General features: G+C 37.5%; 1 protein-coding gene across 3 annotated transcripts in view; it reads left to right on the top strand.

Annotated features, from left to right (window-relative positions):
• SUPT3H (SPT3 homolog, SAGA and STAGA complex component) overlaps nucleotides 1-23106 on the top strand; it is a 519913-nt gene that overhangs the window by 90923 nt on the left and 405884 nt on the right. The gene's annotated exons all lie outside the window — the stretch shown is intronic.

The raw sequence follows: 23106 nt of genomic DNA, 5'->3' as shown, positions 1-23106 counted from the left end.
TCAAACACCATCCCTTCACCAGTGCCCATATTCCACCACCAGAATCCCCAGTGTACCCCCCACCCCCCACTGTATAACTGATGAATTTCACTTCATTTTCTCTTTACCTTGATTACGTTCCATATTGCAAAACAAAACTCACTATTGTTGTTGGAGTTTCCCCCCAAGAAAGACAGCCTTACTAAGGAAGCATTTGATAATTGGTTTTCCATTAAAAGATTGTATGTTTTCAGTTTTTAGAAAAGGTCGCGTGGCTGTCGGATGTGTTCCAGTCCCGCAACCCGGAGCCGTGTTAGTTGCTGCTCAGTGTCACCAGGGTTCCATTTGGAGAAGGCGTCCCAGCTGTACCTCCTCCGTCTGGATCCCTGGTGTTGTTGGCCCGGATTCCGGTCTGGAGCATTTCTCCGGCCGCGTTCCTCACCAGACTGCCTGGCCTCTTCTCTCTCTAATCTTTTTTTAAAAAATTAAAAAAATATTTTTTATTGAATCACTATGAGATAGACCCTTACAAAGATGTTCACGATTAGACTTCAGGCATACACTCATCCCTCCACTGGTGTACATTTCCAAGCACCATTGCACCATTGTCCCCAAGTTCCCTCCCATCATTACCCCTCACCTCCTGACTGCCTCTGTGTCAGGCGCTTTTCTTCTATCTCTCTCTCTCTCTCCTTTTGGGCACCGTGTCTAACCTTTTTTGTGGAAAAAAAAGGTATAATATTATTATATAAGTGTATAGAATTATACATCATTTAGAAAGACTGGTAAAAATTTCCTATGAATTATAATTTATCTTTAACACATAAACTTGATTTTAGCGGAGAATGGAGAGTGCTTATGTTCCAATCATACAATGATTAAGTACCCATCCCTTAAAATGGAGAGTTCAAAGTAGATTCAGTTGTATTTAAGAATTTAGTATAATTTGGGGCTGGATGATACTAAGTGATAGTGCATTAGGTAGGGTTTTTGCTTTGCATGTACCAGACCTGGGCTTAATCCCTGCCACCCAGTATGGATTTTTGCGCCCTTCCAGGAGTGGTCCCTGAGCTTAGAGCCAGAAGTAAACCCTGAGTATCGCTGGCATGACCCCAAGACAAAATAAAAAAGAACTTTGTATAACAATTACAAGGTAAGAATATACAGTTAATTATACATAATGTCACATTGGATTAGAGAGTTCAAAGCTAAAATAATTAAAAAAAAAGTTTTATCTTTAGACGTATCGTAATTAAATTTGACTTTTCTCTGTGATACCCTAGGTTAGATTCTGTTTTGCTATGTTAGTTTTTTTTAGTAAGTGAAATAGCATTAGTTAGGATCGAGAGCTTTGTTAGTTATCTTTCATCTGGAGTGTCGAAGATGAGGAATCAAAAAGAGGCATCTTTCTAGATGTATATCATGTAGTGCAAACTCAGTGATTTAATTTGATTCTTTATTTGCACCTCACCAAAGCTCCATGAAACAGACACTTGGAAAAAATACATTTTATGTTATAAAAAATGTCAAATTTTTAAAGAGTTGCAGCCTATGAGGTGATCCAGAGCATGTACCCTGGAATGGAAGACTAACCCCAGTTCAATTTCTGGTAGTGCAAGCTCCCATAATCTTTCTCAGAAACCTCTTGGTGTGCTTCTGGTGGCCCCAGCATTGCTGGGCTCTGGGACTACACTGAGTCAGTGGGAGTTGTCTCTGGATACCTGAGCAGGCTGTGGAAGGCCACCTCCCTCAATACACTTTCTCTCTCTCTTCTCTCCTTTCTCTTTTTCCCCTCTCTCTCCCTTCTCTCTCTCTTTGTTCTAAAATGAGTTCAGTGGTTTGTTTTGTTTCTCTCCCACCCAATATAAATTACACAGTGTACTCTCTCTGTCTCTCTCTCCTCTCTCCCTCTCTCTCTCTCTCTCTCTCTCTCTCTCTCTCTCTCATCCTTTACTATTTAGTAGTTTGTTCCATGTTTCTCTTTACCCTGAATTTGTTCTTGGGTGTTCTGATTTCATATTCAGTAGATGGCATATACTGGTTTGTGCCCAAAAGCATGAAAGGAATGAAAATTAATTTTATCTGGTTACTTTCAGTAACTAGTGATTAGTGATTACTAGTTTTGTTTTGTGATTCTGGGGTAGAACCAGAGACCTCACAGGTGCAAGGCAAGCACTCCACTGAGCTTCCCTGGCCCTGCCTCGGGTCGCCTTTTCCAGCTTAGCTAGACATGGAGAGTCTGTGCACCTGCAGAGTGGCCTCTCCAATAGGGTGGGCAAGTCTGATTGGGAAGAGAGGGGTCACTTAAGTTTTGCATATCACAAGTGCCTAAAAGAATGACAAAGAGCCATTTGGTCCTGGGTTCTACTGCTTCTGGGGTGGGAAGGGGTGTGGCACAGACTGGAGGGATTGCTTTGCAGGTCTGAAGCCCTGGGTTCAATTCCCCATCTTCAGCAATTTTGTGTTTAATACATAAGACATGCCATGAACTGTCTTATGTCTTAACACAGCCTTAACATGGCAGGCTACTGAGAGTTTTCCTGCCCACATGGGAGAGCCTGGCAAGCTCCCTGTGGCATATTCATATGCCAAATATAGTTACAATGATGGGTCTCATTCTCCTGACCCTGAAAGAGCCTCTGTGCGGCACTGTTGGGAAGGATGAGTAAAGAGAGGCTGCTAAAAATCTCAGGGCTAGGATGAATGGAGACATTACTGGGCCCGCTCGAGCAATTGTTCCACGTGGAACAATAGTAGAGATGAGTACCAGGAAGATTGTCCCATGGTTTGGAAGCCGGCTTCACACGCTGGGGGTAAAAGGAAGCTCAGGTAGAGAAGGGACCACCAAGTCAAGGGTTCTTAGAGAGCCCACTCAGGATGGGAGAGGTGGGCTGAAAGTAGACTATAGACCGAACATGATGGCCACTCAATACCTGTATTGCAGACCACAACACCCAAAAGGAGAGAGAGAGCGAAAGGGGAATGCCTGTCACAGAAGTGGGGTGAGGTGGAGGGGACGGGGTGGGGATGGTGGGAGGGATACTGGGATCATTGGTGGTGGAGGGTGTGCACTGGTGGAGGGATGGTACTGGATCATTGTATGACTGAAATGTAAGCTCGAAAGTTTGTAAGTCTGTAACTGTACCTCACGGTGATTCATTAAAACAAAACAAAACGAAACAAACTTTTAGCTGGTCTCTTTCCAAATGCCTTTTCATTTTCTGGGACATTGTGCTAGTATTACAACACTTACAACTTAAGATTTAAGTATTACTTTGTATTGTATTGTAAGCTATTGTAGAGCAGTTTTATTGAGGTCTCCCAGTTGAGGAGTCAGAGCCTGGATACCACATGTGTTCTTTTGTTCCATCTTGAAATGGAGTATTGTGGACTATTGAGTCAGCAGTCCATTTCAAAAGGACTTCTGAAATGTCCTACTCTTTTGTACATTAAGCTTAAATAGGGAAGTCATGGAAAAATAAAAGTAGGTATTACAAATTTGTACCAGTTAGAATTTTTTTCCTTTTGAAATTACTGATTACTAATTTGAACATAATAAGTGTCACATAATAAGTAATAGTGCCTAAACCTATTTAGATTTAATAATAAAAAAAATTTAAATGTAGGAGTACTGCTATTTATTCAGCCATTGATTAAGCTGATTGAATTGGGCATGAATTCCACATAACTTAAAAATATTTTTTAATTGGATATTTGTGAGATAGACCATTACAAAGCTGTTCATAATTGGGTTTCAGTCATACTATGATCCAACACCCATCGCTCCACCAGTGCACATTTCCCACCACCAAATGTCCCCCGCTTCCCCACCATCATCTCTCAACCCAGACCCCCTACCCCGAGTCTCCCTTTATGGGACGTACTTTCCTTCTTGCTCTCTCTCTCTCTCCTTTTCCTTTTGTGCATTATGGTTTGCACTGCAGGTGCTAAGAGGTCATGGTTTTTGTTTAGGGCATTAGGTATTTTTAATAGGATGGTAAGGCTGGAGTATCTTTTCAATTGGATGGCCGTTTTGGGGTGTGGCTGTGACTGCCAAGGCTTCTGGAAGTACAGGGAGGTGGGGGGAGTAGTCCATTCCGAAACCGAGAAAGCGTTGTGATTTCAGTCACAAAACCTACATACCAGAATTTTTAGCATATTATATTTTGATGGGGTCTGTCCTGAGATGGTGGAGTTAGGCCAGGGGTATGGCGGCGATTTTGGATTGTGGTAGCAAGCAACTGCTGGGGGCTTTATTTGGGTCTGCTCCAGGTCAACCTGCCCCCCTCCAATTTTTTCCAGTCTGTTCAGCCATGCGCGGGTCCGAGATTAATTGCGACTTTTGATCTCTTTCCAGTAAAAATCAAGGTTTGATCACCAAAGATAGCATTAATATACTGGGAATTTTTTCAAGCAAAAGGACCAATGCAATGCTTTATCTATTTTTCCCAGTTAACGAGAAGGTAATTTCTTGTCAATCCTTAACATAGGTTTCATTCTCTTGAGGAAGTTAGCAGCTTAGTTAATTTACTCTATTTTTTCTGCAGTTAAAAAAATGTGTTAAAATTGTTATTGTTAAGTATAGTCTGATTCTGAATCTTTCTATCACTGTTACAATCCAGTCTAATTTTAAAAATGCACTGAATTAAAGTGTATTTGCTCTTCCTGTTTTGTTTACTATATGTAAGCAACAATGCTTATGTTAATGGTAATTATTAATGAGAATATTTATGTTTACCTGAATTACTAATTAATTACTGAATAACTAATGACTAATGAATTCCTACTTCACTAATGCATCATTCTATGGTGGCTTTGTTAAGAGTAATTTTTCGCTAATTTTTATTTCCTGTTCTGGTTTTCTTTGGATTTTATTATGTATTGGAGGGTTGCTTATTTTCTGTTGGAGGATTAGTCTGGAAAGAATTTGCATAATTCTTTTAAGTACAATTTGCTGATCAGCTAATACAGTTTCATGTCATTTTAAAATAGTATTTATTTTTCCTAATAACGAATTCATTTTAGGGGAAATATATTTTTTGAGAGTGGGGGTGTTTTTTATTGTTATTTTTCTGGCCACACGTGTCAGTCTGTACCGACTATTATTCGAAGCTCTGTGCTGAGGAATTGGTGGTGCTCATGGGACCTGATGCTGTGTATGGATCTAACTTGGGTAGGTTGCATACAAGGCAAGCATCTTATGTTTAGCCTTCATTATCTCTCCGGCCCTGAAGTTGTTGTTTTTGAATAAAATAGTTGTAGTATGATGTTCTGAAATAACTGGAGGTACCTCAGTGTAATGGTTACAGTAAAAGTGCAGGGGCTTAGAGAGAGAGTGTAGCGCTTGCCTTGGAAGGGCCCACCAGGGGCCTTAGCACCTGATATAGTCCCGTGAGCCTTTCTACAGGAGTGATCCCTCAGTGCAGAGTCAGGAGTCAGCCCTGAGTATCCTTGGGTGGCCGCAAAAAAACCCCATAAAAACTAAACAAAACAAAAAATCACTTTTGTAAAGTTGAGAAACATTTATTTCTTTTATAAATTGGGAACTGTAAGGGTTATACAGTTATACAGGTATAACTTCATTTACTATTTATTTACTACTATACAGTTACACAGTATATTTTATATGTTACTGTTATTTGCTGTTACTCATCAAATCAGTTTCCTGTATTAGTGTAGCCTTTTGAGTAATGATTGTTTTTGTCCTACACAACTGTTGCCACTGTTGCTCAGGATCAGCTCCTATCTTGGTGTTAGAACCTGGGTCATCTGTGTGCAAGGCAAGCTCCATGCTGGGTCTGCTATCTCTTCAGCCTCTGGGTGATGGTTCTTTTTTGTCTGTACTTCTTTAACTCTTCTCTGTTGTGCTGAGTGCTTGATAATGGGTTCAAAGCAGTACGAGCTTTCAAAACTTGAGTGGTTTGTGAGGATTTATCTTCCCTGGTTTATTATGATTCTATTTTACATATTTTTTGTAAAGAAGGAGAATGATGAAAGAAAAGAGGACAAAAGGACAGGTAGGTGGAAGGGTCAAAGAAAAGATTACAGAAATCAGAAGGATAGTGAAAGGCAAGAAAGGATGTTACTCAAGCAGTCTAAGGCTGTTGTCAGAGTTAGGAGTAAAGATCAAAGGAGCAAAGTTTGTATTCCCTCATCAGAGGTAGGCAGCAGTATCTGTTCATTGCTTTAAATTTTAATATTTCTCTTGTCCTAGTATTATAAGTTGCCTATAGATTCTTCCTCTTGATAAACCTAATGTTTGTGTGGATGCAGTGGGAACAAATGGCAAGCTCACTGAATTCTGTTTGTCGCTACAGTCTTCTCATACTCTTACAAACAATTACCACGTGCACCTTAATAACTTTTTTCGCGCACGGAATCTCCAGTCTGATCTCTATCTTGAGGGATTTTCCTGTATGGTAAAGATTGTGGTAAAAGAGGGCTTAGAAACTGAAATACTTTTTTAGATTGAGTAAAATGGTAACATTTTTATGTGGCTATTTGTAATTATAGATAATTCTCATATCAATTTGAATTATATTTTAATGCATAAATTGATAAATATTTTTGAAGTCAAGTAGGCCTGCTATCCTTTTTACTATTTCTGTGCTGTGTGAAAATGTTAAAACTTTATTATAATTTTTTCTAAAATTTATTATAATTTTAAATAATTTTCTTTGATATAAGGACAAAGGCAGAGAGATAGCTCTAAAACATCCACAAAATCAAACAACAAGGTATTAAAGGATTGCACATATGGATATTATTGAAATTATATATATAACATATGCATTCCAACAAGAAGCATGTGCCTTATAGATTGTATGTGAAATATTTTTGTCAAAATTGTTTTTTTTCTCTTGCTAATTCCCTCCTTTCATTATTTTATTTTTCTTTATTTCCTGAACTCTCATTTTTTCCTCTCTTCTCTTCCCTATCATTGTTACTGTATTAAACAACCCTACATCCAAAGATGATCTTTCCATAGGGAATCAGGTTACAATTTTCAGGAGCATTTCTTTCTTTCTTTTTTTTTTTTTTTATTAAAAAAGGCTTCTGTGCGGGGCTGGAGTGATAGCACAGCGGGTAGGGCGTTTGCCTTGCACGCGGCCGACCCGGGTTCGATTCCCAGCATCCCATATGGTCCCCCAGCACCGCCAGGAGTAATTCCTGAGTGTAGAGCCAGGAGTAAGCCCTATGCACCGCTGGGTGTGACCCGAAAAGCCAAAGAAAAAAAAAGAAAAAGAAAAAGAAAAAAGGCTTCTGTGGTCATCTTTGTACCACTGCTCCTCAAAGAGCTGAGAAAATATCTGCCTAGAATAAAATCTGTATATTGAATTAAAATTAATAAGTGAAAAAATGATAATTTTTTTGCAGTTGATGCTAATTCATTATTTGCTGTTTCAGTTCACATGTAGAGATAGTTTGTATTATGCAAGACCTGCTATGGACATAGATGCCTGGGTTTTGGGGCTATACCTAGCAGTGCTCAGAGCTTAATCTTGGCTCTGTGCTCAGATTTACTCCTGGCAGTGCTTGAAGGAACTTATGCAGTTGTTGGGATCGAACTGAGTTCAGCTGCCTGTAAGTAAGTGCTCTACCTGTTGTACTGTCTCTCCAGTTCAGAAGACTTAAATATTAATAAAAATTGGATATTAAATATCTTGTTTTTAAAATGGTAATGATTTTCTTTCGTTCTATGATGCTGCTTGTGAACTGGATTACTTACTAAACTTAGTAAGTAATTTTTTCCTAAATGTTAAAAAATTTTAAGACACATTGATTTTTGATAGGGATAAATTGAATGTGCAGTGACCATGGCAGCTTTGGCCATGATATTTTAGGTAAACCACAACTAATTCATAAAGTGCCGTGGACTCTTTAATACCTACCAAAAGTGGGCAGGCTGTCAATTTGGAAGATTCCATCTGAAGCATATTCTTTCACTTGGACCTTGAAAAGCTCTACCGCAGTACCCTGCATAGAATTTCGTTTATTTACTGAGAAGGAGGAATGGTTGCGTCAACTCACAGGAGATAAATATGTGGTAGATGTTACAGGCCTGATTTTTAAACCACACACCATCGCCCTCTTTTAGTTTATTTTACTTGCTAATATGTAAATTTTATTAATGAAGCCAAGAAGGCTCATTTAGAGATATTTTAGACTTCTTTTCAATGACAAAATACAGTGTTAGGAATGGCAAATTAGTTTTGTTACAGAATAGCTCAGCTTTTAAAAGGAAAGTAATTTCCATATTTAATCTGTTTTAAGTTATGAGAAATGTATCCAACATTAATTTATATATTAAAATTTAATTGCCAGTGTTACGTTTTAATATGCAATATCACCTTCTATTATATTGATAGAAATGAACCCCTGAGTGTCATCTTCAGTTTTATGTGCCAGCATCACATTGTCTTTAATGGAGGGCATCACAGTATACAACATTCAGGCTTCAACCCAGGCCCAGACTAGTTTTTTGTAGACTTGATTAAAAAAGAGGAGGTTCCTAGGCCCTGAAAATTTCTCTTTTGAAATGGGCACATTTCCCAGTGTAAATTTGATACATTTTACTAATCAGGATGGAGTCTTATCCTGCAGTGGGACCTACATTTTGGGCTTTTCACCACATCATTGCTGTTTTCTGCGTGGTCAAAAATAGATATAGAGTAAACCAACCCCAAAAGTCAATTACAGGGTTTTATAGTGATGTACTGTGAAAAATTTGGTCGTGTTTTTCATTATACAGAATGTTCTTTCCAAGACATAAACAGAAAAAAGCACATATGTTTGATTTTAAAAATAACTGTGCTTAACTCTTTAAAATACTAGGGACATTTTGGATGCTTTTAAATGATCATCATTATAATTACATGATAAATCCTCTATCTGAAGGCATGCCTGGTTTGTAATTATTCAGTTGCTCTCTGCTTAAAATCTTTTTTTTTAATGATTCATCAGTAGGTACTTTGAAAATATTTCTAATGCAAATGTCGATAATCATGTAAACTTATTTTTTCATCTCTTCTCAAGAAGCAAATGCTAATATGTATTATGTCACTTTTTGAGTATATATACTAATTTATAAGTATTATAAAAAGTATGGAAAATTAAAACCATTTGTTATGAACTTGTTACTATGCTTAGAATATGATTAATAAAATACAGTTGTTAGTATACTTTATAAATATGTTACTTATTAAAATTATTCAGTATTTAAAATTACTTTAAATTTTACACTGCTTCAGAAAGTTTATCTAGGCCTCACAGAACTTAAAATGAATGTTGTCAGAATGATATTTTAGTATGAGATACATTTAAGCCTTACAATTAAAAATTTAATTTTTAAAATTATTGCTATTTTCTAGCTTTCTGCCAATTTATATTTTACTGTTTGAAAATGCGCAAGGAATCTTAATGCTTGCTCTTTTGTCAAGTCTTAATTTGAATACTAGATTCACACCTAATTCCAAGTCTTGGTTTCTTTGCTTTATTGAAATGGCTTGATTCCTTTCTTCTTATTTGCTGACTAATAGTGTCAATTTTATAATAAGCTTACAAAGAAATCTAAAAAATTCACTGAATAATAATTTTTTTATACTGGTAACATCTTTCATTTTTGAGATGTTATTAAAAAAAGAAACAAACTGGAAGTCATTTCCTCATTCCCTTGCAGCCTCCCTAACTGTAGTAGACACTTGTCAGATTTAGAACCATTCTTAGCTTCTTTTGTTTTGTTTTTGTTTTTTGGGTCATACCCAGCAGTGCTCTGAGAGTACCATCAGCTCTGCACTAAGGGATCACTCCTGATGGGCCTGGGAACCACGTGGGATACTAAGGATCAAAATTTAGTCAGATTGCTTTGGCTTAGTTCTGTCTTAAAGGAAGTTGGTGTTGTTGAGAAGTCCTGAATAATCTAAACCAGTTTTGTTGGTTTGGTTTGGTCTTATCAGTTAATCCATTTAGGAGTTCTGTGAACCCAAATCTAGTTTGTGATTTAGGAGAAGTCTGAATAACTTCTGAAAAAGCTTCCTCACAACACATAACAAGAAAAGCTGCCCCTCTTAGTTGGAGGAAGTATTTGGAACTCCTGTGTATTGTAATGATTCTGAGTTTTAGAACCAGGCTCTTGTGTTAGAATCACGGAATTTCCCTTACTATATTTGTGATCATGATCAATTTATTTAATCTAGTCTGTAAAAAACTAAAGAGCGCAAAGGGGCGCGTGCACTCGCGGGCTCTCCGGGCGGCGTTCGGTGCTCTGGAACCGCAGTGTGTGGACTGGATCGGGACAGCCGGTGGTCAAGGACAGGCGAAGGAAGAACGAGGACCAAGCTGGTTGCTGATTAGTTACCGTTTATTCAATCTTCAAGCTTTCTCATCTCCCGCACTCCCAGCTCCGGCCTCTCTCTGGATCTACTGCTCAACTGCTGCTTCTCTCTCTGGCTTCTCTCTCTCCTCCTACTTACTTGTCTCTCCCACCTTACCCTCCAGGCTACAACCAGCCAGGTCGCAAAATCAACATAAGAAAGCCCTTCCTGAGGGCAGGGCACTCCAAAGCCCTTCCTCACTCTTAAGGTTTTTTTTTCTTTTCCTTAGTCCAGGAACTTATTAACATCTTAATACTAGTTATTTTTGTATGGACATAGCAAGGGATACATTGAGGCTTGCAAGGCAGCTCTCCTGGCAACATCTTGCCACAGGCTCAGACCACAGCACTCAGGCCAGATTAATCATTCCTCACCCTAGCAGGGTCCAAATCTAGTTATCACTGTTTGGATCATGACAGCATTTGTCCATGATCAAGCTCTTAACTTATAGTTAAGCATTAGGCACTTTGGCCAGGCCCATCTCGATGCCAGGGTAGCACACAACTCACCGCTTGCCCTGGGTCCTTCTTGTCCCACGTCGGGACCGTGCTTTGGGGGTGCTAGGAAGTAAGGGCCGCTGAGGCTTAGGTCAAGAGAACAGATGCCCTGGAGGAAAATATCATGTAGAGTCAAATGACTCCCAGGTTACAAAAGCATAACATTTGTTAAGTCTTCCTGTGTCCATACAAAAAGGACTTGCTCTGAATAAACTATGCAAAGGACTCAAGGAGAAGAGAAAAACATTATTTACAAGTCAACAGAACACCAAGAAAGAAGCTACAAATAAACAAAGAGGAATAGGAGCACTGTAACGGGAGTAACCCAATAAACCTAAACTACTGAGGCTATGTTATCCTACACTAGTCTTTTTTTTTTTTTTTTTTTTTGGGTCACACCGTACCTGCTGATGCTCAGGGGTTACTCCTGGCTCAGCACTCAGGAATTATTCGGAGGACCATGTATTGGAGGACCATATGATGCCAGGGATTGAACCTGGGTTGGCTGCATGCAAGACAAACAACCTACCTGTTTAACAAGGCTCCGTTTCCTATTTAGTCCTTCTGTATCTCTTTTCCTTATTGAATAAGTGGGGCTAATAGATGAACAGAGGATATGAGTTATTAGAGAACAATTATTACTATCAATGATTGGGGAATGCTGATTAAGGCTACAGTGAGATACCTTTCATTCACTTAGGATGACTAGAGTAAAAAAAGTCAGATATCAGGTATTGGTGAAAACATTGAAAAATCAAGACACTTAGACATTGCTGTTGAGAATATAAAGTGAGCCATCTGTTTGGGAAACTGTATTGTACTTAGTGTTTAGACATAGAGTTAATCATGTGACTATTTAGTTTTTCTCCTATGTGTCCAGGAAACATGTATATATATAACTGGAAGCATGTCCATTCTGAAACTTGCACTTGTTTTAATAGCATTGTTTGTAATAGCCAAAAGGTGGAAACAACTCAAATATCCAATAATGGATAAATAGATAAAATAACTATTGTGTCAGTACAACAAATTGTTAAATTCAGCTACAAAAAGGAGTAAAGTATTTTTCTATATACCACAACATAGATGAACTTTGAAATCATTGGTAAGTGAAGAAGTTAGTTACAGAAGATCACCTATATTACTCATTTACATGAAGAACCTGAAGAGGAAAATTTATAGTAAGTAGATTCCTAAAGTTGGCATAGTAACAGGAAGGTGTATAGGGAGTGGTAGATTGCTAAAGCATGTTGTTTTTTTTTCCCGCTGACAAAATTTTTCTAAAATTGATGGTTGTATGTACCTATGAATGTATTTTCAACCAGCATTTTCTCAACCTTTCTTCAACCCTTCCAGCCCTGTTACCTTCTTGTTCCTCCCCACCATCCTACCATTTGGTCCCAAAGTTTCATACAGTGATCCTTGGCAGTGCTCTGGGTTTGCTCCTGTCTGCTCTCAGGGATCACTCATCACCAATGGGGGTTCTCTGGGGAACCTGTGAAGTGCTAACCATTAAACTTGGGTTGGTCCTATGCATGGCAATTACCCTACCCACTGTTCTCTTTTTCCAGCTCTAGATAGGGTATGTTCACAAGACTATTTAAAATGATATGGGTTTACTTTTACTCCCTTGATGCTTTCTGCTTCTGGAGGTGCCTCCTTTAATGACAATTAACTTTAGATTTCTAATCACTTAGGTTTTTCCCCAAAGTGAAACCATTTTTAACTTTTGCCTAGGCTTCACAAGCCTGGTAGTATTTTGATAGCAGAATAGAGTAACTCTAGGGTGAGGAGGAGGTAGTGATGGGAGATTTCTTATAATTAGTTACCTACATTTTCCCATACTATTCCTCTTTTCAGAACAATTAATTGGACACTCTGATTTTTTCCCCTTAAAATGCTTGTTGTTCACAACCACAGAATTTCTGTGGTATAAAGATTAAATTCTGTACTATTGCAAGAAAGGTGAGAGAATAGTAGCATGTTTTGAATGAATTTGGAAAAGGGATCAGAACCTCTAATGCTCCCTATAGAAATGAATTTTTTTTTGTTTTTTAATTCATTATGTATTATTGCCCACAATTTCCAAACTTTGTCATGGTTCTGTAGTGTAAATCTAAAACTGCTTGGTTTTTATTCTGCAATTTTATTCTGAAATTAGGGTTCTAGTTCATTTCTCCACATTCCCAAATATTATTAATATTTTTATCTATGTATGGTTACTCCCTTCTAATGAACTGTTTAAAAATTGCCTTAGTATTTTCACTAAAGACTAGTATTTTTACCTTTAGGTTTATAGTAGAACAAAAACAGGTCATATTTAAGTAGATGTTATGTTATATCATTTCCTTCTTAAGATGTGGCATTTGTAATAAAAATTTTATCTGTAAAGATGACAAAAGTGAAATATTGAGAAACTGAAAGCAAAATAAAAGAAAATCATAAACCAAGAAAAATATCTTTAAGGAATGAACTAGCAAAGTAAGAGAATGAGGAAAGAATATTCGGATGTTGGTCAGAGCCATTATTTGAATAAATTAGAAATTACTGAATTATTTTTCAGGCTTCTGTTTTGCATTCTCATCAGCAATATTTGTTTTTTTTTTAGGTGGACCCCTTTTTATTTTTATTTTATTTTATTTTTTTATATATATATTTATTTTTAATTAGTGAATCACCGTGAGGGTACAGTTACAGATTTATACATTTTTGTGCTCATGTTTCCCCCATACAAAGTTCGAGAACCCTTCCCTTCACCAGTGCCCATTCTCCACCACCAGTAAACCCAGTATCCCTCCCACCCTCCCAGTCCCGTCTCCCTCCACCCCAAACTGCCACTATGGCAGGGTATTCCCTTTCCTTCTCTCTCTCTGATTAGGTGTTGTGGTTTGCAATAAAGGTGTTGAGCGGCCATTGTGTTTAGTCTCTAGTCTACATTTGGGACGCGTCACCCCTCCCCCGCATGACCTTCAACCACATTTTACTTGGTGTTTCCTTCTCTGAGTTGCCCAGAATGAGAGACCAGCCTCCAAGCCATGAAGTCAACCTCCTAGTACTTATTTCTACTATTCTTGGGTGTTAGACTCCTAGTCTATTATTCTATATTCCACAGATGAGTGCAATCTTTCTATGTCTGTCTCTCTCTTTCTGACTCATTTCACTTAGCATGATACTTTCCATGCTGATCCACTTATATGCAAACTTCATGACCTCATTTTTTCTAACAGCTGCATAGTATTCCATTGTATAGATGTACCAAAGTTCTTCAACCAGTTATCTGTTCTAGGGCACTCGGGTTTTTTCCAGATTCTGGCTATTGTAAACAGTGCTGCAATGAACATATAAGTGCAGATGTCATTTCGACTATACTTTTTTGCTCCTCTGGGCTGGGTCAAATAGAAGCTCAACCTCTAGTTTTTTGAGAATCGTCCATATTGTTTTCCAAAAGGGCTGAACTAGATGGCATTCCCACCAGCAGTGTAGGAGGGTCCCTTTCTTCCCACATCCTCTCCAACAATGGTTGCTTTTGTACTTTTGGAAGTGTGCCAGTCTCTGTGGTGTGAAGTGGTATCTCATGGTTGTTTTGATCTGCAACTCTCTGAGGATTAGTGATGTAGAGCACTTTTTCATGTGCCTTTTGGCCAACCATATCTCTTCCTTGGAAAAGTTTCTGTTCATTTCTTTGCCCCATTTTTTGATGGGGTTGGATGTTTTCTTCTTGTAGAGTTCAACCAGTGCTTTATATACCATTGATATCAACCCCTTATCTGATGGGTATTGTGTAAATATCCTTTCCCATTCTGTAGATAGTCTTTGTATTCTGGTCACTGTATCTTTTGCTGTGTAGAAGCTTTTTAGTTTAATGTAGTCCCATTTGTTGATCTCTGTTTTTACTAGATTGCTTATTTCCGTGTCATCTTTGAAGATACCTTTATCTTCAATATCATGGAGGGTTTTGCCGACCTTGTCTTCAGTGTACCTTATGGTTTGTGGTCTGATGTTGAGGTCTTTAATCCATTTTGATCTGACTTTTGTGCATGGTGTCAGGTCGAGGTCTAAGCCCATTCTTTTGCATGTGTTGTCCAGTTGTGCCAGCACCATTTGTTAAAGAGGCTTTCCTTGCTCCACTTCACATCTCTTGCTCCCTTATCAAAGATTAGATGATCGTACATTTGAGGTTGTGTGTAGGGATATTCCACCCTGTTCCATTAGTCTTCAGCTCTGCCTTTGTTCCAGTACCATGCTGTTTTAATTGTTACTGCTTTGTAGTAGAGTTTAAGGTTGGGGAGGGTGATGCCTCCCATCATTTTTTTCCCCAAGAATTGTTTTAGCTATCCGTGGGCGTTTATTGTTCCAAATAAATTTCAGGATTGCTTGATCCGTTTCTTGAAGAATGCCATGGGTATATCCTTATAGGGATCGCGTTAAATCTGTATAATGCTTTGGGGAGTATTGCAATTTTGACAATATTTATTTTCTCTATCCATGAGCAGGGGATATGTTTCCATTTCCTCATGTCCTATTTTATTTCATGGAGTATTTTCTTTGTAGAGGTCCTTTACTTCTTTAGTTAAGCTGATTCCAAGGTATTTGATTTTCTGGGGTACCATAGTGAATGGGATTGCTTTTTTCATGTCCCTTTCCTCTTTCTCATTGTTTGCATATAGGAAGGCCTTGGATTTTTGGGTATTGATTTTATAGCCTGCGACTTTACTGTACAGGTCAGTTGTTTCTAAGAGTTTCTTACTAGAGCTTTTTGGCTTCTCTAGGTATAGTATCATATCGTCTGCGAATAGTGAGAGCTTGATTTCTTCCTTTCCGATCGAATCCCCTTAATATCTTTTTCTTGCCTGATGGCTATTGCTAGTACTTCCAGTACTATATTAAAGTGAAGTGGTGAGAGTGGGCATCCTTGTCTTGTCCCTGATCTTAGAGGAAACGCCTTTAGTTTTTCTCCATTGATGATAATGCTTGCCATAGGTTCGTGGTAGATGGCTTTGACTATCTTGAGAAAAGTTCCTCCAAAACCCATTTTGGTGAGAGTTTTTATCATGAATGGGTGCTGGATCTTGTCAAATGCTTTCTCTGCATCTATTGATATGATCATATGGTTTTTATCTTTACTTTTGTTGATATGATGGATTATGTTGATTGATTTCTGAATGTTAAACCATCCTTGCATCCCCGGGATGAATCCCACTTGGTCATGGTGTATGATCTTTTTGATGAGTTGTTGGATTCTATTTGCTAGTATTTTGTTGAGGATCTTCGCATCAGTGTTCATCAGGGATATTGGTCTATAGTTTTCTTTGTTAGTGGTGTCTTTGTTTGCTTTTGGTATTAGGGAGATATGTGCCTCATAGAAACTGTTCGGAAGGGTTCCTGTCTTTTCAATTTTCTGGAAAAGTTTGAGGAGAACTGGCAACAAGTCTTCTTTAAATGTTTGGAAGAATTCGCCAGTTTGTTTTTGGGGAGACTTTTGGTTACGGTTTCGATTTCCTTGATATTTATGGGCCTTTTCAGGTATTTCACATCTTCTTGCTTCAGTCTTGGGAGATTGTAGGAGTCAAGGAATTCATCCATTTCTTTTAGGTTCTCTTGTTTTGTCATCAGCAATATTTGGGAGTTCCAGTTTCTGTGCATTGTTAATGGGACTTAGAATTACCAGTTGTTTTTTTTTTTTTGCTTTTTATTTATTTATTTTTGGTGATTTTTATTTTGCTTTTCTTTAGTGCTTAATAGTTTTGAGTATCTTTTTATGTGCTTATGTGAATACCAAAGTTAAACATGTCTATTTGAACTTTACTCACTTTTTAAATGATGGTTTCTAATTTTTTAGTTAACAGAATTATATATTCTGGATGCAAATAAATTAGAATTCTTTCCTCTGATACATGATTTGAAATACATTTAAAGGTACAAGTCTGTAACTTATCTTTTAATTCTTTCAGTGCCATTTTGACAGTCAGTTTTTAACTCTTTCTTTCACGTATTATTATACTTTGGGAATGATGTATTATTGTCCATCTGAATAAAAAAGATGTTTTTTCCAGTTTTGCTCTGAGTATTATGTTTTTCTTTTTCTTTGATAAAGTATCAGTTTCAAATATTCTAAAGCACATTTGTAACTGAAATTTATATTGAGTTGTGAAAGCTTCCAAGTATTAGTTTGTAGGAGGGATACTGCTATTTCTTATCATTCCATGTAATACATATATCTGGAAATATCTATCTGGACTACATTTAAATGTTTCATCACGTACCCAGTCCTTACAATTCTCCAAGTCACATAAGCCACATTTTTTTGCCACATATCAAAATTTGATCTATATCGTATTCTCTGCTGGTAAGAGCAGACATTTTTGCATTTCATGGAACACAATCATCAAGAATCATATAGTGAAAAAACTAAAGATACTTTTGTTGTTTTTGACAGGGGGAAGCTTGATTGTTGTTTTGCTTTCGACTTATAATATTGAATAATAAATTGATAAATATAACATTAGAGAAACTATAGTGTTTAAATTATCAAAATAAACAGCAATTAATGTATTTAAATTTTCTTGATTTACATTTATATCTGACTAATTTTTTATTTTGTATAAGAACATTAATTTATTATAATGGCATGTAAAATTTAGGAGTATAGTTTCTCTCCTTCCTTTTCATTTAAACCTCATTTAACTAACCACAACCAAAGTTTCAGTACTATTCTATTATCACATTGACCGCTCACCCTGTGGTAACCACAGTAATTTTCCTAGAGTATAAGAATTAATTTTGTAATGATTTCTTGTGTTGCTAATTAATATAAAATGCTCTATTATCAGAAATATATAAATTGCACAATCCTATTAATAGATACCAAAGAAGAATTTGACAAAATTTAATGTTTAGGATAAGATCTCTTAATGCATTCAAAGTAGAACATAGTATAATAGATTGCATATATGGTAAACCTAGATAGCTAATGTGCTAAGAATTGAAAAATCTGAAAATCTAAAGACTATCTCTTTTTTGTATGTGAGGGAATCCAGTGGTACTTAATATCTTGGGGGCTACTCCCAAAGAGAGTTAATCTAGTTTTAGGTGGTTTCGTGCTTAGCTCTGGCAGTTCAGATATGCTTAGCCTGACTGGGCTGGGGTTCTTGAGACTTTGTGCATGTGTGTGCTCCACTCTTGAGACCTCTGTGGTCCCTAAAACTTATCTTTTAAGATCAAGATCAAGAGAAGTTATCCACTCTCCACAGCTGTCAAAGAATAAACAATTTTGGAAGTTTTAGAGAGCAATTAGGCAAGAAAAAAGGTACACACACACACACACACACACACACACACACACACACACATAGATATAAAGAATCTAGATTGAAAAAAGGAAGTAAAGCTATCTACTTACATGTAACTTACTAATATATTTAGAAAACCTAAAGATTCCAACAAAAATCTAGTACAAATAATAAATTAACATAGTAAAGTGCAAGTGCAAGATGTAAAATACATATACAAAAATCTGTTGCCTTTCTATACACAAATGAATTATTGGAAGGAGAAATGAAACCAGTTCCATTTGTGATCAGTCAAAAAGGATAAAATAGGAGTTGGAGCGATAGCACAGTGGATTTGCCTTGCACACGACCAACTTGGGTTCGATCCCTAGCATCCCATATGGTCCCCTGAGCATCGCCAGGAGTAATTCCTGAGTGCAGAGCCAAGAGTAACCCCTGTGGCTCACCGGGTGTGACCCCCAAAAAATAAAAGGATAAAATTGCTAGAAATAAACACAGGAAGTGAAAATCCTGTGTAAAACCAATAACATAGCAAAAGGAAATAAAAGATGCAGAGAAATAAAAAGATAATCTTGTGTTAATGAATTGAAATAGTAAACATTTAAAAATATGGATGTATCACCGAAATCAATTGCAGATTCAGTGCAATACCTATCACAGATCCTGTGAAAGCATTCAGGGGAATAGAGCAATCATTTCTAAAGTTTGTATGGAACTGCAAAAAATCTTTCATAAAGAAATCCTGAGGGGAAAAAAATAGTAAAAACAAAAGTATTTCACTCACTGATTCCAACTTAGAGGACTAGGGATCCAGTTTAGTGGTAAAGTACTTGATTTGCTTATGTAAGATCCTGGGTTTGCTCCCCTTGTCCCCCAATAAAAAAGAAAAAAACCTACCCCCCAAAAAACAAAAAAATTCAGATTCCCTGATACTGCCTTCTCCCCCCAAAAACGTGCCAAAAAATCAAAACATGCAAACTATACTATAGTGAACAGTTAATAGGCATCAAAGGAACCGTAGAGCTTAACTTGGGGAAAGGAAAGCCTCTTCAGCAAACCAACAAAGCCTAGACAACCACTTGCAAAAATTGAAGCTAGATTATTTAATATCATACTGAAAATCTAAAATGGGTTAATAACTTGGATATGAAACCTAAAAACAAAATAATAGGAGAAATAATAAACCATACATCCCTTGATACCGACCTCAGCTTCAAACAAACCACAAATCAAATAAATCGCCCTCTGAATTAACTTTACATAAATTGTGATGTATAGGTTGATTCATTTTTTTTCTGCATCTGAATATTCAGTTGTTTTAACAGTATTTGTTGACTTATTTTGTCATTTAATTATTATTGAAATTAAATATTTATGAACAGTCATTAAGGATAGTTATGTTAATCTAATTTTGGACCTTTATGTTGTTTGATTCTGTTGTTGCTTAAATGTAGCCTTTCTCTTTTACCATATGTTCTTAATTGCAGTAGCTTTTTAAGTTTGAAAATCTCTTAAGGAGAATTTTTTGACTTTGTAATTTTTTTTTCAAAAATGTTTGACTATTTTAGGTTTATTCTGTTTGTGTATAAAATTTGGGAAATATCTGTGTTTATGAAAAGTTCTGCAAGGGCTGAAGGTTGGACAGTTAGGACAGCCCATAAGGCTCTCTTGCCTTGTATGTGGCTGACCTGGGTTCAGTCTCCAGCATTCCATTTGGACCCCAAGCTCCACCAGAAGTGATCCCCGAACATAAGCTAGGAGTAAGCCCTGAACACTGTGGCCCCAAGACAAAACCAGAGCTAAGCAACAGTTCTGCTGGGAATGTAGAGTACGTGAAGGAGCACATGCCTAGCATGTGCAAAGCCCTAGATTTGTAGCACCATTCACACACACACCACACACACACACACACACACACACACACACACACACACACACACACACACACACACTCTTCCTCATTCCTAGCACCACCAGTCCCTGGAGCGCTGCACACCTGGGCCTGAGCACTGAACTGTTCATTCAGTTCCAGCCATGTATTATTGCGAGCGGCCTCGGGCTTCCTCAAGCTATAATGAGAGTGACCCCTATTAAAAAATATAATTCTGCTGAGGTCCTTATTGAGTTTGTTTTAACTGTATAGGTCAATTTTCATATAATTGATATTTTTGCCATATGACATCTTTCAACCCATCAACACTGTATCTTAAAAAGATTTTAAAAAGTTTTGTTCCTAGTATACTGTTTTTTTTTTTCCTGCATGATTGTGGTCACAACATAATAATTACTACATCCTATTTATGGGGGGGTTGTTAGGCCACACCCAGCTGTACTCAGGGTTTACTCCTGGCTCTGGACTGCCTTCTGGTTTTGTTTATTTGATTATTTGTTTTGGTGCCACATCCAGAGATGCTCAGGGCTCGCTCCTGGCTACACAACCAAGGATCACTCTGGGCAGGCTCAATGAACCTTATGGATTTCTGGGGATCAGACCTGGGTTGATCCCATGCAAGGCAAGTGCCCTACCCACTGTAATGGTGCTCTGGCTCCTGGACTGTGTTTTGTTTTTTCAGTCTAACAATTGGTCTGTAACCTTATTGCATTTTATCATATTGTTCATCAAAACGTAATCAGGTCAGCAATGTGTTCAACAGTGCATAGAATGCATAGAGATGCATATTTATCTTCTGGAGAGCTGTGTACTGTGTAAGCCTAGAATTCTCAGCACATATTCATAGTTCCTATGTGCAGACAAACTCTTTGAAGTCCCCTTGAACTGTTTCTACAACAAATAGATGATGAGTGGTGATTACCAATAGAAGCCCGTTGGAAATACTAAGTGTGCCATCTTTGGACCTGTTATGCGTGTCAGTAGTTAGCTGTCTGGCACCATAGATACATGGAACAGTCATCAAAAGCTTCACAAAGATGGGGATTTCAGATGCATTAGGTGGATCTGAATATGGCACACCTTGGCAGAGTAATAAAGTGAACACATTTTTTATATGTGTAGTGCAGAGGACTGCCAAAAATACAATGCCAATGATTATAGTGCAGAATCTTTTGACACAAAAGTTTGAATTTTGTAAGTCCATTCTTCTCAACCCTATTGTAAATATTCTCATGTAATATTTGTGTTATAGTGCACAGATCAATAATAACTAATGTGTTAACATTTTTTTTGTGTGTGTGTGTATGTGTCTGGAAAAATGTTCGTTAAACTGCCTTAAGGAAATGGTATGTCTCATTTTGGACCATCCAATTTCAACATACAGTCTTGTTAATTTTGCACCATAGACTGTTTAGTAATACTAATATGATTTTTTTTTCTTTTTTGGGTCACACCTGGTGATGCACAGGGGTTACTCCTGGCTCTGCACTCAGAAATTACTCCTGGTGGTGCTCAGGGGACCGTATGGGATCCTGGGAATTGAACCCAGGTCAGCCCCGTGCAAGGCAAACGCCCTACCCTCTGTGCTATCGCTCCAGCCCCACTAATGATTTTTAAATAAAACTGGAACGATTTAGAGAATTTCACATAACAGTCCAGTCCCTGTTTTTTGTAAAAACTTAGTGTAATATATGCAGGAAAATATGTAAGTCATTTGGTATGCTGAATTTATATTACTGAACTGAGATCCCTGATATTTTACTGGTAGTTTTTTTTTTTTTTAAGTTTCTTTATAGGGTTCTGAATCATTCCTGGTGATGCTGACATGGATATAGCAGGTGGCATTTTCTCCTTGTAGGGCTCACACCAGGGCTTGTTACCTGGAGGTGCCCTGTCTGGAGGTGCAGATGCTTCAGAATCTCTAAGGCCATTGGTGGTTTGGGGCAGCTGTATGAGGCTGGGGAATCACATGGCCTTGCACATACAAGACACATTTGTTACTAGTAGAGTTCTCTGGTCCATTTTCTGGTTCATAGATTTTAAACTTACATTCATGAGGGCCATTCATTCATAACTTTTCATTTTTACTCCCTTTTTCTAGTTTTGATACCAGGATAATACCAACACCATAATTGAATTGGGAAGTATTTATCTCATTTTACATGGGAGAAATTAGCGTTGTTTTTATATATCAACTAGAGTTCAGAGACACATGATTGTGAAAATTTCTTTTTTGGGGAAGACTAAAGTGCACATATTTTCTTTGGTAGGTAGATGTGTTTTCACTACCACCAGCAAAATGATTTTCTAGGACTCAGCACACAACATATAGTATGAGTTAATATCACTCAAGAAATTCTTGAGGTATCTAGACTGAAGTTGTCAAAATTCTCTCTACCAAGAGCTGTTGGCATCAAGAACATAACTCTTGTAGTTGTGATTTACACTTATTCATGTGAAGCTTATTCTCAGGGAAATCTGTTTAAGATTTAAAAGTGCAGAATTTTATTGAGTTAGGCAGATAGAGCCTAGTCACATTGTTGCAGACCCAGTTTTACAATTTCAAAAAAGGAAATCAGTATTTACCATTAGTCACAGTGTTGTTTGTACAAACAGTTGATCAGCATTTTGGTACTCAGTACTCATTGTCCCACTCAAGTGAAAAAGTCTTGCTATGTAGTGAATATCTCACAAGTAAATTTCTGAAACGTTGATTGGATAATAGCTCCCCAGTCAGTCCTTTCTAATAGTAGCAGGTTCATGCAGGCATGCCTTGTTAACTCTTCACTGCAAAATGCAGGACACTTAGAATTGTCTCCTTCTTTTGATTGCATTTCAGGAATCCAAAACTCCTTTTGGAAACAGTTACCAGGTAGTCTATTTTGTGGTTTGGTTACATGTTCTGGGTAAAGTCTCTTTTATTTTTATTTATTTTTTGCTTTTTTTGGGTCACACCCGGCAATGCACAGGGGTTACTCCTGGCTCTGCACTCAGGGCAGATGCGCTCCCTGCTGTGCTATCGCTCCAGCCCCTGGGTTAAGTCTTTTTTAGCATTCCCTGTCCACAGGTCCCTAATC

Source organism: Sorex araneus, chromosome 4 (genome assembly GCF_027595985.1).
Source record: "Sorex araneus isolate mSorAra2 chromosome 4, mSorAra2.pri, whole genome shotgun sequence".
Taxonomy (NCBI): Eukaryota; Metazoa; Chordata; class Mammalia; order Eulipotyphla; family Soricidae; genus Sorex; species Sorex araneus.
Note: the sequence above shows the minus strand (reverse complement) of the source record. Positions and strands in the feature narration are given on the sequence as shown.